Here is a 19,430-nt window from a genome sequence, read left to right on the forward strand (position 1 = left end):
TCAGTTGTCAAGGTTTTCTCGTGGCGTGTGTTTCCGTCATTTAATAGGACCAGTTCATATCCTGCCGTGGATGTCTTATGAGACAACTAAGGGACTTAGCTATGGCTGATAATAGCCACAATTCCTAAACCGGTTGCCAAAATGACGTGGCCGTGGGTTGTGATATCACAGCCCTGAATGAAACAAGAAATACGAGGAAGGGAGAGAGTATCCAACGTGGTTTATCCATTAAATAAATAAATATATTAGGACAAATCACACAGATTGAGCTAGCCCCAAAGTAAGTTCGAGACTTGTGTTATGGGATACTAACTCAACGATACTATATTTTATAACAAATATATATATAGATAAACATCCAAGACCCAGGCCAATCAGAAAAAGATCATTTTCCATCATGACCCGACCGGGGATCGAACCCGGGACCTCTCGGTTCAGTGGCTAGAACCTTACCACTGCGCCACCGAGGTCGTCAACACGTCACACGTCTTTACTACGATATCCACAGGCGCATATCGTGTTGTCCTATTCTAGATTTTTTTAAATATAATGACCATAACTGTGCTATTCAAATACATAAACAAAAGAGGAAGGAAAATTTTTTTTTTGGTCTTCGAATGTAGTATGAAGTAGTTGACAACTCTAAATGCACACCGTGATATATCACCGGGTGTCAGATATATGCCATGTACTTGACCTTTACTGATAAGCTTGGGTGAATCTAACAATGGCCTTATTGTTTCATTGTCTTTTATTAGAGAGTTCACGGAAAAAAATCGTAAAACACTTGCTGATACATAAATCTGTAAGTTTAAATGGTTGTGTTATACTCAACCATACAAGTTCCTTTGGACGGATTTCGGTGAACTTTAGAACATGGATAGAAATAAAAAAAAAAATTGACCTTTTTTCTGCGGTAAGCCTTTTGATAAATGGAAAGAGTGCGGATGGAGGCGGAAGGATTTCGAAATAATAAAACAAGTCAAATGCATGTTAAACTCACGTAGAAAGGGTGCCGAACCTTTATATTATATACGCCACATTAAATGTTGTTTCTTTTTCATAAATCTGTTTGTTTCATCTTCAAAAACTAGTTTTCACCGATACTATTAAAGCGATTGTGTTGACATACGAAGGTTCTGTATAATTGACTTAAATAAATTTATATTTGTTATTAATGGTTTTGAGAGATAAAAAAAAACAAAAATAAAGTTTTGGATGTATTTCCGCTGTGATTAGGTACCTCAAGCAGGGGGCTTATCATTATCTCTTAACGAGATCCATTTTGCGACCTAAACTGAACTGCATCGCAAATTTAGTACCATCGAATATTTTTTTAGTATTAATGCGATTCATTTTAGGTTATTAATTTGAAATTAGTTGCATTTGTCACGTTCCGTAACAAAAATTAAAAATGTAGGATAAAAGGGCAAAAATATAGGATAACCAAAACAAACTCACTATCTGTTTTTCGCAAATGATTTTATTACGAGACGTAATCACAATAGAATTCAGCGAAAGCCATGCCCACGTCTCTGTACTGGCCATTTCTTTGCACGTGCACTTCATAAAACGAAACAGGGTAGACAGACGGAGCCACGTCATAGTCGCATACTCTCAACACCAATGCTATAGTTTTAGGGCAATTGTTCTGAAAAGTAACATGTTTTTTATACTTCCAATCGGGCAAACAACTGACAGCCCAACTGAGAGTATTGATAATAAGTGGTCACCGCAGCCTATGGTCGCCTGCATAACCAGGGATGTGACACGCGCAATCAATAAATATTATTTAAATGTGAAACTTTTCTATCTACCGCTCTATATTACAAGATTTTATTTATATTCTATTGTCCCGATGTTTGCTTGTCTGTCTGTAATCAAATCTAGCAATTTAGATTTGTCTTGCTTCCAGTTGTACAAAAGAGTTGAAATTTCCCACGTCGCTTTAGTTTCTATAACAATGCATTATTATGATAAGCATGACCTCATGGTGCACCCAGGATCGACTCCCAACGAGGGAAACTTTCAACGGTTTACAGCACGGACATGGGTTTTTGCCAGGCGTTAAATGCCGTAAGATCTCTGTGACTACAATAAAAACGTGTGGCAAAAGTTTTATTATTGTAAAAAATTTGTTATTTATGATCTGAATAGTTGTTTAGCATGTTACAAAATCGAAGCGGTGATATGTGTGGAATGGAGAAGGCAATGGCAATAGTTATGTGTGTTTCATTCCACGTAATGACCACGGCTCCCAGCCATGAGAAATACGACTATGAAGAAGAGATTACAGAAAAATGCTTGAATAAAATTGGTATTATGGTCATATTTATAAGGTTTTTAGAAGGTACCATGGAAAGTGACATATTATTGCTTCTTACCTGTAATTCTAGTGTATATCTTTGAACATTGGGACGAAGCACGATTGGTTTAATCTGAACATGCCTGCCATAAATAGGGCCATTTTGAGCTGTGAAAATAATTAAATGATATTATAATAAAAATAAACAAAATTTCTTACTTCCCCACAATATAGACAAACAATTTGTTACATAATACATATAAATTTGTACAATCAATTTTTGCACGAAACTCTTGATTTAGTTTCAATCAATCGATCAATTTTACAACGAGGTTCTTGTCGATGGAGTATTCATTAGGTAATAACAAAGACTAAACAAATCATTCTACGTTTACATCACTCGGACCAAATATAAAGAGTCTGTATATAAAGTTGTGCACAGCACAAAAATAGTGCACAGACTTCATCTAAAGGCTTATTTTGTTTCCTGCTCGGAAAAGGGCGAGGCCATGGTAGAACCGTCTTCCCACTCCATGTGCCTCACCCTCGCGTCCCGTCACACAATTTTTGTTTAACATATTTTAGGCTATAAGGCTTTTTGTTTTTGCTTCGTGTAAAGAAGTAAACAATGTGCTTACGATATTTAAAGGTGGTGCAGTAGTTGTCTGAAGCGACCAAAGACGCACTGAGTGCGAGGAAAACAATTAATTGAAATGAGAAAAACATTTTATCTTAACAACTGCAGTTCAAACACTGACCGGTGCACTTGATCTGAATGGTGAAACTGATCGGTGCACATTACACCTCCTTTTATAAGTAGGATGTGTTATAAGCCATTTACAATTAAGCCAAATATCCATGCCAAATGAATTTGTGATTTAATTAATTAATTCATTTTTTTAATCACCCTATTAACTTCATGGAAAATCACACTTTTTCTTAGACTCTTTAGTAGTATTTTTTTTTTGTTGATCAAGGATAAGAGGTACAGATACAGCATAACTTCTTTTTCCCTTACGGGGTAGACAAAACCAAGAGATGCCAAATTTTACTACATTAGGGCGTGCTGTATTGAGGGCTTATTGATGGAATTGATATTAAATAGCGACATGTTGTTACCTCACCGGAGTTTTTATATAACTAAATAGACTTTTTTTGACAACCTCTGTGGCCTAATATGTGGGGGGTCCCAGGTTCGATCCCCGGTTAGGTCAACATGTAAAATTGCTTCAGATTGACCTGGGTCTTGGATGTTTATCTAATATGTATATGTTACAGAATATATTATCGAGTTAGTATCCCATAAAACAAGTCTCAAACTTACCTTGGGGCTCAATCTGTGTGATTTGTCCCTATATATTTCTTTCTTTCTTTTCTTTAGGGATGACAATGCCGAGCTGAATGTGTGTCGCGCTGGTGCGGTACACTTGCAGACAAATCATTGCCTAGGCAACAAATGCCTGGCCAGTACAGACCATGTCATTTCTCTGGCAGAAAAGACAAACCCGAAAAATGAAGGCTTGATGTTGTCAAGGAGGATATACGTGCCAATGAGTTGACTATTAAGAATGCTTGGTCTTTGACCAAAGAAATGTGCGAAGCGGAGAAGAAGAAGTAGGACACTTATCTCTAAAGCTTCAGAAAGAAAGAAAACATTTATTTGCCAAAAACATGAGTACAAATAGTCATAATGAATTAGACCTACACGTTTTACCGAATATAGGTATGCAAATATAAATAAATAAAGAGGAGCATGCTATCCACTACAAATTCAAAACAAAAAAAGAATTATAATGTACTTATACTAGCCCTAAATTCTATCCGAGTCTATCATTAAAGAAATCATTTAAAGTATAATAACATTTATCAGTTAATAAAGACTTGAGGTGCTTTTTAAATAGATTTAAATTTAAGCTTTTATATTTATTTGGAATTTTGTTGTAAATTTTCGGTGCCATACATACTATGCTATTACCGAGTAAAGCAGTTTTTGATGGGTACATGCATAATCGATAGATATCTCGATGATTCCTCCACCGCAGAGGGAAGACCTATCATCGCTTATATCTGTTTTTATTGTTCCCAGATCAGAAGGAAAAATAACAAATTAAAAAAAATACATTTTTGTGCTGACATTTATATATTTTTCAAGTTTTTTTTTAGCTCGTTTCATAGGTCGGCAGACATAACCCATATTAAATTACCGACACAAATAATACGCGTTCGCCACGCCGTTCACATGCTGAAAGTTACCAGTCCTCGTCACGTCCACCTCTTTCAGGCTCACAGGATTGACAAACGGAGCTACATCATCACATACCTTCACCATTAGTGCCACTGTCACTCTGCATCTGTTCTGAAAAAAAAATATATTTACTTAGTACCCTGTGTGTTATTCCAGGTTATATTTCACCCGTGTACCTTATTTCATGATGATCGCTCCCCAGTAGTTTTTTCGTGAAAGATTAACAAACATACACCCGCACAAACTTTCGCACTTGTAATACTATTACTAATAAGTAAGACTATCTTACTATAGTCTTACGATATATCTTACGATAGTCTTACCTATAGCTTTATGCAACTAGATATTTTAAAATATACCTCATAACGTATAACATATTGGTTTAATCCAGCTGGGAGGGGCATTGGTTTGATTTTTACTTGATTGGCGCCATTAAGGTTCGCATACGGAGCTGAAAATAAATATCAATATATCACTTTCAGTTGAACCGTCATGAGAAGCGAGGAGAATGACTTTGTACGAAGTGTTATGGATTAAATTGAATAGGAAAAGAAGTAGGGGCAGGCCGAAGAAGAGGTGGATTGAGTGCGTCAGGCAGGATATGCCTAAAAAGGGAGTAACAGATCGGTTAACATCAGACAGGGAGAAGTGGAGGAGACTGACATGCTGTACCGACCCCACATAGAGTGGGATAAGGGTAGACGGGTGATGACTTTTAATTGAACCATTGTTATGTTTTAGGATTCTCAAAGGGTAAATTGGGGCTCTATTACTAATTCTCCGCTATCAGTCTGTCTGTCTGTTATCAGGCTCTCATGAACCGTGTTAGTTAGACAGTTGAAATTTTAAAAGATAGTGTATTGCCTGCTATAACAAGATATGCTAAAAAACAGAATAAAATACTTATAAAAAAAAGTTTTTTTTTTTCGATTTTCGAAAATCGAAAATAACAATTTTATACTCGCTGGATGGATACCAGCTTAATTTATGTTTAAATTTTATAGTCAACTATTCAGATATTGTATTTTATTAATGTCATAAATAACTTACGATAAAGCACAGTGGTACACATTAACTGATTCTGTCCAGATACTATCGACAGTCCACTTAAGGCAAGAAAAAGGTAAACAAAAATCATATTTTTTTCTATGAACAGCAAATACCATATACTTAGTAGAATCGAATGATTAAATAATACCAATACGCTATTTATATAACCATAAAATTGCGCGGATATTCAATCAAGTAATATATACGTGTTAAATTGATTTATTTATTTGTAAACACAAATTATTAAATCGATCTGTTAAATGGAATGAAGAATATTTTTTGTGATTGATCCAAATATTGGATTGGATTGATTACATTTTTCAGAATTTCGCTTTTGATGAATGAAATCGATGTGAACTTACCTGGCAGTAAGTAATCTTAAAAATCATGTCAGATCCCTTTAGGTGACTGGAATAAAATCTGAAACAACACTCACACACTCGATAAGATAAGCGCTGTGTTGTGTTCACATTGGTTTTTCTATAATTTATCGTTGCAATCTCGTACTAAACCTGGTATGGTACAGCCACAGATGAATCAATGTCTCTGGATAGAGCCATTATTAATTGCAATGATACATTCAATTACTTTTACATTTTCATTTTACAAAATATATACATAATAAATATATAAATAAATATAAGGACAAATCACATAGATTGAGATAGCCCCAAAGTAAGTTCGAGACTTGTGTTATGGGATACTGAGTCAACGATACTATATTTTATAACAAATACGTATATAGATAAACATCCAAGACCCGAGCCAATCAGAAAAAGATCATTTTCCATCATGACCCGACCGGGGATCGAACCCAAGACCTTTCGGTAATATAATATATAAAAAACAATAATATAATATATAATAATAATATGTAAAAAACAGTACGTAAAAAAACTGTTTTCTGCTTACTACCTATAAACAAACTTGAACTGAAAATTTTACACGACACTCTGTAAAACAAAGTTAAAAACGTAAACTATTGTGCATTTTTAAACAATAACGAAGAAATACTTTCCTGTAAGTACCAATTTGCCGAGTTTAATGCAATATTGTTAAGTACAGTCGACAGCACATTAACCTAGCCAAATTCACTGCAAACTCGCCGCTATTAACGCGTCATAGAGGTTCATGCAGGGTAATTTGATGTGACTGTACAACGCTGATATCGATTTGTGATTGCTTTGGCAACACAACATTATATTTATAATTACCACGGTTAGTAAGACATGTTGTTCGATTATATTTTCTGGTTTATAATCTGTTCCAAGTAATTGTACCTGTACACCTACTTACTACTCGAACGAATAACTTCACCTGCATCGCAGTTGAACCTCGAACGTTCTGATATTATTTTGTTTCGGTATCGATTGATTTATTTGCTAAAACTTCAAAAAAATGTTTCACAATAATGTTGTATTTACTAGAATGATGTACAGTCAACAACACTGAGAAGCAGCGCAACAAACTTCACAGCGTTTTTTTTTTGCATAGGTACAAAATGACGGTATAATATCCCATAATAATTTGATTTGATTTCAAACGTACATATATACATCCTTGCAAATTTTCACATTTATAATTTTAGTAAGATTAAGTTACCAAAGAAGTGAACTATTTTATTCTTCATCCAAATTTTATAATAAAACCACAAGGCAAACTGTAACACATATTATTACCTACATCAATAATAACTATTTGATAAAACTAATAATAATTATAAACATTACTAGACTTGCAAAATATACATCAAAACAATTAAATATTATTATTTTTATATGTATATAGATTACATAAGTATTTACGATGGAATCTACACAAAATTAACAATGCACGACAGAATATACAACTTCAGAAAATTAAAAAAAAAAACTACATTTTTCGTTATTTAAAAATGTTGGCACAGACTGTTTATAAAAAGCAGAGAATAAAATGGATTTTTGACGAACTGCGTTTTTTTTGAATTACCGAAATGAACACTCAAAAGAGGTTACAGTCTCTGCATTTTTTGTCTACTCTTTATAGATCGGCCCTCTTATTCATAAAAAAGAAAATAAACATGTGCGTGTGGTATGATTGCCCAATTCTTGAAATTCTATGAAATTATGCTAGGGACTTAGTGAACATTCCAATAGAATTTTGAAAGTTGGAATTAGATTTTGTGAAAGCCAAATAAGCGAGATACAATGTTTTACGAAAGGCCCTCAGTCCTCATAGTGCCGTCTGAGGGCCCATCTGTATCTCAAAAACATGCTACAGTTATCTGTAGCATGTATAGTTTTTGAGATGAAAACTTTATAGATTTTAACCCAAAATCTAAAGTTTTGCATAACAAAATAAGTATGTCTTGTCCATGGATTTAGTAAGTACTTCATTGTACAGAGTACCTACTAATTCCATGGTCTTGTCGCTATCACATTTTATAAGAAGAATATATATATAAGACCTATATTTGTTAATTGACGTCCTTGGAGAAAAGGCTGCGGTGAAGTTTGTTGCGCCGCTTCTTCTTCACTTGCGCTTTGGAAGCCGGCAGTAGACTTAGTTTAAGTAATTTTTTTGACGTCAATAAGTGATGTATATCATCCTAAATTGAATAAAGAATTTTGAATTTTGAATTTGAATTTGAATTTTGAATATAATGTTTGACATTGCCAAAACAAGACAAAACATACTGTAGCTGGAAGTAAGTAACTTTTTATTAATAAGAGCTATCCCATGATTCTATGACCTCTGGAGTGGAGTTACAACAGGCGGAACCTTTGGAAATCCATTAGAGTTCTCCGCACACCAGAATTTGGCGTGGACTTTCAGTGTCAACCTCGGTATACCGCGAGACACAATTACTTCGGTCTCTGATAGTATTTTGATTGTCGGTTGCGTGAATGGATCGCAAGTGCTGACTTCTAATACTCCGCCGTAGCACCTTGGCTGAAATAATATAACGATTATATAACAATACAAATGGTATAATTAAATATTATATCTATATGAGGCGCGACTCGATTTGCAATACCTGTAGAAGGTAGGTTCGAAGTTATAAGTAACAATGCAATAATTTTAAGACACTTGGTTGAATATGAATTATAAAATATTATTTTAGTTTATTTTTAATACCCGACGACAGAAGGAGAGAAGTTATTAATTTAACTTGTCCGTGTCTGTATGTCTGTCTATGGCATCGTATCAACTAAGCGGCTGAACAGATTCTGATCTATTTTGAAAGATAATTTGGAAAATGTGTATTCAGCCGTTTGGAAACCATTTGCTCTTTTCTAGAGAATGAGATGCCAGCAACTCCGGGAGTCGGTGTCTTAAATTTGTATATTAAATTGTATCAAGCAGACAAATAGGTAGCCTACTATCTGGTGGTTAGTGATCACCACTGCCTATTTTCGATTGCTACATCAGGGGCGTCACGTGTCACAATTAATAGCATAAACACAAGTGAACTAAATGGATTCTTACTAAGTAGTTTATACGCCAACGGGAATAGTCGGGGGTCAGCACTGCATCGTCAACGGAAAATGATACATAATCAGATGGAACTGGCCCTGAAAAAGGTTAAATATAATATAAAAATAATACGATAATTGAGTAAAAAGTCGTAGAAGCGAAATTGAAGTGGGATTGGACGAGTCATGTAAGCCGCATGGCGCCGGAAAGATGTGTGACTACTCGGGTCCCGACTGATGGGAAAACATCGCAAGGCAAGCCGAAGGTGCGATGGTCCGACGAACTGTCGGCCTTCGATATGAAATGGCAACAACTGACGAGGAATAGAAGTGGTTGGAAACAAAGAGGGGAGGCTTTTGCCCAGCAGTGGGACCTGAGAGCTACCTAAAAAAATATGAAAACAAATATGTAATTATTCCAAAATCTTTCAACACTGGTAAATTTTGTTTTCAAGAACACATTTATATTCCATACATTTTTTACTTGCAGGGATCCGTTATTTTAACTGGGCGATAGGTATGTCCTTCTAAAAGCACCATACTTCAAACTACATTTATTGGAAATATCAAGAATAAATAAATAAATATATTAGGACAAATCACACAGATTGAGCTACCCCAAAGTAAGTTCGAGACTATATAAGATCGGTTGATTAGATAAAGCGTAATAAATAAACTTACTTTCGCATTTATAATATTAATAAGATTATGATTATATTACTTATAAATACCAACTATTGAAATAATATCTTAGAAATTAAAAATGAAAAAAGAAATGTATATTCATATTAAAAATCGAATTAATTAGCACTAACGAGAGCTTTATCGATCTTTTTAAACACTGGCCAGTGTTTAAAAGATAGATAGAGCTCTCGTGAAAAAAAAAAAAACAAATGATAAAAACATTACCGGACCGAGCCGTGACACATTGTGATGCCACAGATGTGGCACAAAGTCCTACAATAAGAAGTACAAAACACTGCATTTTTTTTAAACTACCAACCAACGAGTAAATTTCAATTTTTATACGCACTTATATCTATATCCAATAGCTATCAATGTTTTTTATGCTCAAAGTTGATTAAAAAAATGTACGAACCAAGACCTGGGTCAGATAGAATCAGGTCATTTGCAACATTTAGATGTACAATTTTTGCTCTGTATGCATCAAGCTTAATTTCATACATTCATAAATACATGTGTACCTTATAATGGAAACACTGCATTTTACAAAGTTTAAAATCGTCATCGAGTAGTTTCGTCATCATACCAAACTTCCATATTCCTTGTGTAGATTGGTCATCAGAATTTTTTAAAAGTTTTGTGATCATTTGTATAGCTAGTCAAGTACAACAACTTAGCAAAATTTATAACGAATTTTATTACCGTGAGATTTGGTTCATCTCTATACACATCATACAGATCATACATAATGTCAGCAATATCTCCATTTATTGTTTTTTTTTTATTGTTTTTCTTATTCTCCCCTAATTTAATATAATTCATAGAATATTAGTTTCTGGTACTTTTGATGTTTCATACAACGGGAAGTGCCGAGTATTGGCGAGATTATAATATACAGAAATTAAATCGTCACAACGATGCATGCGGTCGATTACACTGAAATACGGTGACAAAACCACACTATGTAAAATAATATATCTATGACCAAATTACACTATTTTCATGGAAATTACGTACTGAAAATACCTACAGAAAAATAAAAATTTGAATTATTTTTAAAGGCAAAACTGAAAAATATGCATTGGGTCAAATCAAAAATTCCTAAGATCAACTTATAAAAAATATTGAATCAAGATCAAGAATATTCTTGATTATTATATTGTTATGAGTGGAAATGGATCTACTCTGTCACAGACAAACAGATGCACAGACAAGTTAATCATATAGCATACAAAAATTCTAAACTGTATAACATGTACGTGAATTTGTGTTACAAATCAGAACTTAAATCGAATTCGATTAACCTTTACCCTATGACAAGCTGATATGAATTGGTGGTAGACATCAGATAAACATATAAAACCTACGTAAAATAAATTTTCTTCAGTATTTTACGCTGTATTTTAAGAAAATGCTGTTGTTCGCATTTATTATTGCACTTGGAGCAGTTTCTGTAAGATCTGATGAATGTTTAACAGTTGCATCAGGTAAGAATTTTTATCACATAAAGATCTTACAAAAGTAAAATATATCCTCTCATGATATACAGGGTTCCAGTATCAAACGCTAAACCTCCTAAAGACTACGTGGGTACAACAAAACAAGCAACTTTTATTCTATGACTTTTGGTGATTCGTAGTTTTTTTGCATATAAAAAAAAACATTCTAATTTGCGATTCTTATACATCTTAATTTTATGTAATAGCCAAGCAACACGAGACAGTACAGTAGCGTTACGTAGCGGAATCGAACCTAGAGAAACGCTTTATAGAAACGACATTAAAACTAAAAAAGGAAAATTTTTTGTATTTATCACGTTTAGACAAAAGTCGTAGAATAAAAGATTAGTCTCTATGTACCTTAGGTGCTTTATGATGGTTATGTGTTAGATACCAGTAACCATGTATAGTTTAAAGAAACTGCAAACGTAACTTTGTCATTTATGTACCTACCTATGCGAAAACTAGAGATAAGCTTTTTTAGAATAAAAATCTTTTTTGAACCTTTGTTCAATGTGTGACAATAAATTCGTGTCCATATAGTAAATCAGGAGTATGACGTTGGGAGCCGTTTCTGGCCAAAATATTATCAAAATAATGCATTGTTATCCTGACTGTACAACATTTCAGCTCAATTGGTTGCAGATTTCCGATTCAAAATTGAGTTGCAAGATTCCACCCTACATACAGAATTACATACATTTCAAGTTAAATTAAAGCTTGTAAACTAATAGTTTTTGCTCATATATCTCCATTTGTATGCTTACTAACTACTACAGATCCTTCCACAGATACACATTTGACTCTAACTTGGCTAGTGTTTTTAATAAATTATTGATTTTGTTGTATAATACAGGTACAATACTACCTGGCTCCCGCCTGGTTCCAGTTGCAGATGTGGTGGTCGGCCCTGGTTACGTTGACTGGAAAATAACTTATCCTGTAAGGGCTCTGTCTACCCCGTCAAGGATATAGACGTGATTCCGAGATGAAATTTTTACAGGATGAATTTCGGTGTATTGGTACAAATAGGTTACAATTAGGAAAACATTGTGAGGAAACCTGCATACTGTTGTTGTGTGTGAAATGGAGAAGGCAATTGCAAACCACTCCATTAATAATGCCAAGAAAGTTGTTGTGTGTGTTTAATTCCACGTAATGACCACGACCCTCAGCCATGAGGAATACTATGAAGAAGTACAAATAGCTTTTAATTGAAACGGTGTACTTTATATTTAGTATTTCGTCCTTCATATTGTCACCATCTTGACAATCGTTTCAGTTACTTTTACGATAAAAATATTAAGTTTGATTGCAGACACATACAAAGTGACTAAATAATATTTCTAGTGATGGTCACGGCCCATATTCCTTATTAAGGAAAGCATCCACTTCGGCAATATTTAGGTTATTAAAAAGTTATTGTTGATAAAGAAAGGTGGGCAAAATAGGCTACTTTATGGTTACCGAATGGCCGCAGAAGTGCAGATAGACAGAGAAGGAAATGAAGGGACGATATTATTGTATAAAACAAAGTTGCTTCCTAGAAACAGATAGATATATCTGTCTCTATGTATGTATGATTTGATCTTTAAAAGTATTCAACGGATTTTGTTGCTGGTTTTTTTAATAGAGTGATTCAAGAGGCAGTTTAATTATCTCACCCGTGCAACGCCCGGGCGAGTGAGTCTCTTTATATTGCTAGCAATAGAAAGAGAATAGTGAAAGAATATTTTATAAATCTTTGCTCAGCAATGAGAAACAATAAAAAAAAAAAAATGTTGATGAAAATTCTCGTCACTTTCAGCTGCCACAGTGTGATTCGCCAGTCTTGGAGGTTACCGTTTGCGATGAGGTACTTTCACAAGTGCAGTTTGCATCAGATGTCGGTGTAATCATTGTGTACTTACATCGCACAGGATCTGTGTCCACTTCCGTCGTAGTACACGGCAAGTACTGGTGTTCACCGTACTCCGGCGGGTTAACTAAGTTCCGTGCAGACTCTGCGGTGCAACCACTTGCAACCGCTTTGGCATGATCGTCTCATAACAATTAATTTGTATTTTGACGTTTTGTTAAAAGATTAAAATGATACATCATTATTTTGTGGCTTTTATTTTCGGAAGATTTTCGGAAGAAAACACATGCGTTGTTATATTGATATATTTATTGAAAACATTGCTTTTCTTTTATGGTGGTGGATAGATCTTTGAAAATACAATGGAATTATTTTTGAGCTTTGAAATGGTTTCATTAAATTTTAAAGAAGGAAAAAATAGTATTTGTGTATATGCAGTTGTTTAAATAAAAATAAATCAGACAGTAAACACATTCATATTAAGCATTTATATTTACAATTTTTTTTATATGTACTTTTTAAACATTTTGTACAGTACAATAAATAATAGTTCTAGCGTAAAATATAATTGAATAAATTTACATAAAAATAAAGTTAGGCGATAGTCAACAGAGTAAGAATTTGAAAAAAAAATCGGTATGTTTGTCTGTTTGTACACGCTAATCTTCGGAACTACAGGACGGATTTAAATGAAACTTTTTTTTATTATATAGCTATTAAGCCTGGGCAACATACAGGATATAAATTATTTTGACAACTAGAACACCAGATGGAGAACAATGATGGTACAGCTAAACTATAGGAAATATTGAAAAGACGCCTTAACAAAAGTTATTCAGCCTGATCAGCATTTTCTGTTGAGATATAAAAATCGAAGATGTGGAGCACCTGATGTAGACCTATGATGGTACAGCTAAACTATAGGGAATATAGAAATGACGACTTAATAAAATTTTTTTAGTCTGATGAGCATTTTCTGTAGAGGAATAAAAATCGAAGATCTGGAACACCTGAAGAAGAGTTATAATAGTTCAGCTAAACTATAGAAAATATACTTTTTCAATCTGATTAGCATCTTCTGTATGTATAGGTATCGTTACATTTGTCTGTACAATTAAATTTCTCTAATAATTGTGACTCTTTTGACGAAGTCGCCGGCATCAGCTAGTTTGAAATAAATCTATTACCCATGTGGCATCACCGAAAAATTATATTTCCTGAAATAACACAATATATTAATGGGTCTTTTAATGTTTTCGTGGCAGTGTTTCATTATTTAAATAATTGTACATTGTACACCGAGATAAGAAAGTAACAGATTCTAACGAGGGTTTATGTTGAAGCGCAAGGCTTGTCGAGAGCATCGAACACTGTGAATCGTACTTTCTTTCGAGTAACACGACGTAGTGATTTGTACGACACCTGCCTATGAGAAATAAAAAAAAAATACAATTTCTAATGCACAATTTCAAATACGTTCTTCATAATATTAACATTACGAAAAAAAATACTCATAGGTGTCATTAAAATATGTTGATGATGTGACACGACAAAATTGTGTTTGGATTAGTAGGTACTCCGTTGTTGGAAGTACTAAATCCATGGTTCGGACCTGTTTAAATGAGGTTTGTATTCAGCGAGGGACACATATATTTTCGCCGGGTATATTTGTGTAATTCCCTAGGGAATAAAGGAATTTCATACAATTTTTCCCTCCGGATTTTTGTTCGACTTCAATTACGTACTTTAAGTTCAAACATGTTCAAACATTTAGTCAGCTATAAGGTTTTACTATGAGGAGCGATCTGATAAAGGTGCAAAGTCATCGATTTGGGCTCCTGTCAAGTGATGATACTAAAGCTTAGTTCTCGTCATACCCGTCATACATACGCCATAAAAAGGTAAAGCATATTACTACCATAAAGATGCTGAAGTATGTTTTGTCTCTATCGCACTATATATGGAATTGACGCAACAAATATGCTTTATCTTAGAATAAAACCGAGAAGAAAACTGGTCGCCTCATTTCTCATATATTTTATTTACTTCATAGTGTTTTAAATCTATACTTTTTGCCAGCAATCACAATCACAAAAATGATATATACTTTTTGTCCGTTTTTTGACGACCTCGGTGGCGCAGTGGTAAAGTGCTTGCCTCTGAACCAATAGGTCCCGGGTTCAATCCCCGGTCAGGTCATGTTGGAAAATGATTATTTTCTGATTGGCCCGGGTCTTGGATGTTTATCTATATATGTATTTGTTATATAATATAGTATCGTTGAGTTAGCATCCCATAACACAAGTCTCGAACTTACTTTGGGGCTATCTCAATCTGTGTGATTTGTCCTTATATATTTATTTATTTATTATTTATACTATATATTATTATATTATTACTTTATTATATAACTAGAAAAAAATATACAAGAGACAACAATGGTAAATCCATATGACATGTTATTATAATTATTTCCGCATTCATTCTCAGCAGTGTTTGTCCTGAAATGCTTGTAGTTTGTAGCTTTTTGAGAAGTACTATGACAATTTGACGTGAAACTATGCTTGTGAAGGTTAAATTTTTGATATGCTTCGAGCTTTAAATGCCGCGCTAGAAATATTTTAGACGCGTACAATGAACTGGTATGATTGAAACATAATAATTCTGTAATTTGTTGTGGTGTAAACCATGAAAATGCTGTGGTTTAAGAACACAATATCTACACGTCGTCAAGCGAGCGAGGTCTACAAATTTTGTATGTATGTATGTTTGTTAGTTAGTTTGTTTGCAACGCGATAACTCTCGAATCGTCGGTCTGATTTTGATGAAATTTAAAAAAGTATGTAGGATCTGTCAATAGAATTTTTAAGTTCGTGTCAAAACAAAATCGGTTAAGTAGTTTTAGAAATATTGACATTTTTGTAAAAAAATATTGTGTTCGCGAGGTCTAATTTCGCGGCGAACAACTAGTTTTTTCCATGGTCAATATGGTTATGTACATTTACGATAATGTTTCGATATGAAAACATAAATTAGAAAAACAAGCTGATATCGATTGACATACAAACATACCTATATAAGTGTAAAAACCAATTCTTTAAACATTGTCTTTACACAGTATTTCACCAAAATGCTCGTCTTTACCCTTGTTCTTGTTCTTGGCGTGATGTCAGTAAGATCCGATATGTGTGTTAAAGTATTTTCGGGTAAGATTTTTAGTAATTTCTTGGGAGAAAAATACATTTTTAGGATTCCGTATCTCAAAAGGCAAGGAACCCTTATAGAATCACTTCGTTGTCTGTCTGTCTGTCCGTCTGTCAAAACCCTTTTTCTCAGGAACTCGTAGAAGTATCAAGTTGAAATTTATACCAAATACCCAGGTCCACGGTCTCTTTCAGTTGGGAAAAAATCAAACTTCGCGTTCAAAAAATATGACCGTTTATGTCGCATATTTTGCGATTTCAAAAGGGAATCAAAACCTATAGGGTACTTCCCGTAGACTAAGAATCATGAAATTTGGCAAAAAGTTGGGGCATACCGTACTGATATAGGACAAAATCTGATATATGAAAATTGATAATTTATAGTTACATCACAAAAAAGTTATATTTTTAATTCGTTTCGTACAAAATAAGTGCATACGCCTGTTATTCTTCAAAATTTTGTACGGAACCCTCGGTGCGCGAGTCAAACTCGCGCTTGACCGGTTTTTTGTATGTATGTTTGTAACGTGATTAGCTTTCGAACCGTTGGTTTGATTTTGATAAATTTGAAAAGGTAGGATCTGTCAATACAATTTTTAAGTTCATGGGGCAACAAAATCGGTTAAGTCGTTTTTGAAATATTCGTATATGTATAATATAAATGTATAAAGATTTTTGTCTTTTTTGAGCCGTTAAAGTTTTTTCAATGATTAGAAACAAACCCACGGACAACGGAACAAACCACTTATTATTTGAGAAACTTTTTTATGAACTGCCAAATTTTGTGCCATTTATATTATCTCTATAGGTGATGCCAGTAATTTTATTTATTTAGATTATTATTTTTTTCAGGTCCAGTACCCCCTAATGCAAAACCTGTTAATGCTCAAGACTTTGTACTTACCCCTGGCACTAAAGATGGGACTATAAATTACACTGTAAGAATATTATTTTGAAAATGCACAAGAAAATTTTAAATTTACGCGAAATGATGGACAGACAGAAAGATATCTTTCTCACGGGGACAGTTCAGAGATCTAGTATTTCTTGCAATATTCTGCACGAATATCGATTGAATAGAAGCTTGAAGTTATGTTCCTCACATAAATGAAATAAATAACAACTGAAATCGAAAAAAAAAAAGTATTAAATGAAATCGAAAAAGTGGAATAGAATTGAACAAATCTGAAATATATTTTTAGGACTCGGTTGTATAGAATTTTGATTGTTCTCTCATCACTACAGGCCATGAGAAAAGCATGTTCTATATCCTTGATTGTATCAATGGATAAAGTAATGCTGAGTCGTTTATAGTAAATCCCACAGGAAGTAATCGCATATACACAAGTGAACTTAACCGTCAACCAATGTGCAGGTTTTCTCACGATGTTTTCCTTCACGTGCCTGTGGTCTGAGGGCCCACGTTTTGAAATTCTATGAAATTATTCTTGGGATTTAGTGAACATTCTAAGAGAATTGTGAAAGTTGGAATTAGATTTTGTGAAAGCCGAATAAGCGACTTCCGATGTTTTACGAAAGGCCCACAGTCCTCATATTGTCGTCTGAGGGCCCACCTGTATCTCAAAAACTATACATGCCCCGGAAGCAAGTCAGACTAAACACTAGTCAGATTGGTATATATAAACTCGTAATTTTCAGCCACCATGTACCGGCTCAGCTTTAGAGGTGAATGTTTGTGATGACGTGACACCAACAGTACTCGTGCCGTCTGTGTACCTTGTGCAGGTGCATAGGAACGGCGATGCAAATACAGCCATAATTCTCCACTCACGTTTCTGGTGTCCAAATTACCCTGGAGCTATGAAGGTCGTTCCGCTGGCGTCACAACAGCCAGTACCGAAACCTAGTAGAAGGGCAATATATCAAGAGTCAAGTTAAATGACGAAAAATTAAAGTACTTCGAGAATAAAAAGTAAAAGGCATAATTTGTTATATTAATTCTTACCTCTACTATACTCCATAAATAAAGGGTTAATGGTATCTAATGCAAAACCTCCTACAGACTTCTTGGGTACATCAAAACAAGCGACTATTTATTCTACGACTTTTCGAGAATCGCAGTTTATATTTTCATATTAAAAAAATACAGTCTAATTTGCGATTCTATACATCTTAACAAGCAACACGAGACAGTACAGGAGCTTTATGTAGCGGGATCGAACATAGAGTTAACGTTAAATAGAAACGACATTAAAAGTAAAAAAAAAAGATTTTTTGTATTTATTACGTTTAGACAAAAGTCGTAGAACAAAAAAGATGTTAGTCTCTATGTACCTTATGCGCCTTTGGAAGGTTATGCGTTAAATACCAGTAACAATGTATATATTTCCTTGCGGTTGTCTTGTGATGACTGGGTGAGACTCCAGTCACAGTCACGCTAATCACGCTAATATTATAAATGTGATTGTTCGTTTTTTCTTCTTATATCAAAACTGAGCAATGGATTCAGTTGATAATTGGTGTGCAGATAAGAATATTTTTTATTGTAAACACACACACGAACATATAAATAAAATCTTAGGTGTGCGCGCGCATCACAATAGTTAATGGCTCAGTTTTACGTTATGCAAAAATGCCCAGCACTGATTTTCAGCCTTTAGGCAGGTTACAAAGTTATAAAGGCTACTCTTAACCGTGGACGAAGTTGCGGGCAACTGTTGTAGTTACTCTCCTTATGGCTAAGGGTCATGGCTATTATTTGGAATTTATTTATGTGACTCTTTTACAAAAAAAAAATTAAAAGGGCTTTTTCTATCAGTCAACGGACAGAGAGATGTAGAGAAAGTAGCGGGAAGAGATATAAATTTAAACTAAGGGTGAGTTGCACCGTCGAATTTAACGTTAACTTTAATCTATTAACATTAACTTTATCGTATGCAGAAAAATGCAAAGTACCTACGCCATTTTGTCTAAACGTCAGCGGCGCGCACGTTAAAATCAACGTCAAAATAAACAGTGCAACTCACCCTAAGAAAAAAGTAGACTATAGTATGGGATGTAACACACACAAAGACAACACGTATTGTACTATTATATTGTATAACAGTGGTTTGCCGTTGACTCCTCCAATTTATCTATACTAGTTGTTCGCCGCGAACTTAAACCTCGCG

At 34.2% G+C, this 19,430-nt stretch overlaps 4 long non-coding RNA genes across 4 annotated transcripts; 2 read left to right on the forward strand and 2 right to left on the reverse strand.

Moving 5' to 3' along the window:
• Positions 1–1,463: 1,463 nt before the first annotated feature.
• LOC128671298 (uncharacterized) lies at positions 1,464–3,101 on the reverse strand. The gene is made up of 3 exons (XR_010369943.1): positions 2,944–3,101; positions 2,385–2,473; positions 1,464–1,651 (listed from the first exon to the last, which is right to left on the reverse strand). It is a non-coding gene; the product is annotated as an uncharacterized LOC128671298 (long non-coding RNA).
• A 1,325-nt stretch (positions 3,102–4,426) lies between these two features.
• LOC128671493 (uncharacterized) lies at positions 4,427–10,118 on the reverse strand. Its single transcript, XR_010369946.1, has 5 exons — positions 9,965–10,118; positions 9,069–9,154; positions 5,601–8,531; positions 4,910–5,001; positions 4,427–4,661 (listed from the first exon to the last, which is right to left on the reverse strand). It is a non-coding gene; the product is annotated as an uncharacterized LOC128671493 (long non-coding RNA).
• A 952-nt stretch (positions 10,119–11,070) lies between these two features.
• Positions 11,071–13,340, forward strand: LOC128671492 (uncharacterized). Its single transcript, XR_010369945.1, has 3 exons — positions 11,071–11,226; positions 12,095–12,180; positions 13,046–13,340. It is a non-coding gene; the product is annotated as an uncharacterized LOC128671492 (long non-coding RNA).
• Positions 13,341–16,173: 2,833 nt separating this feature from the next.
• On the forward strand, positions 16,174–18,245 carry LOC128671534 (uncharacterized). The gene is made up of 3 exons (XR_010369947.1): positions 16,174–16,302; positions 17,152–17,237; positions 17,959–18,245. It is a non-coding gene; the product is annotated as an uncharacterized LOC128671534 (long non-coding RNA).
• The last annotated feature ends 1,185 nt before the right edge of the window (positions 18,246–19,430 follow it).

The sequence above is a fragment of the Plodia interpunctella genome, chromosome 7, assembly GCF_027563975.2.
Source record: "Plodia interpunctella isolate USDA-ARS_2022_Savannah chromosome 7, ilPloInte3.2, whole genome shotgun sequence".
In the NCBI taxonomy this organism is placed as follows: domain Eukaryota; kingdom Metazoa; phylum Arthropoda; class Insecta; order Lepidoptera; family Pyralidae; genus Plodia; species Plodia interpunctella.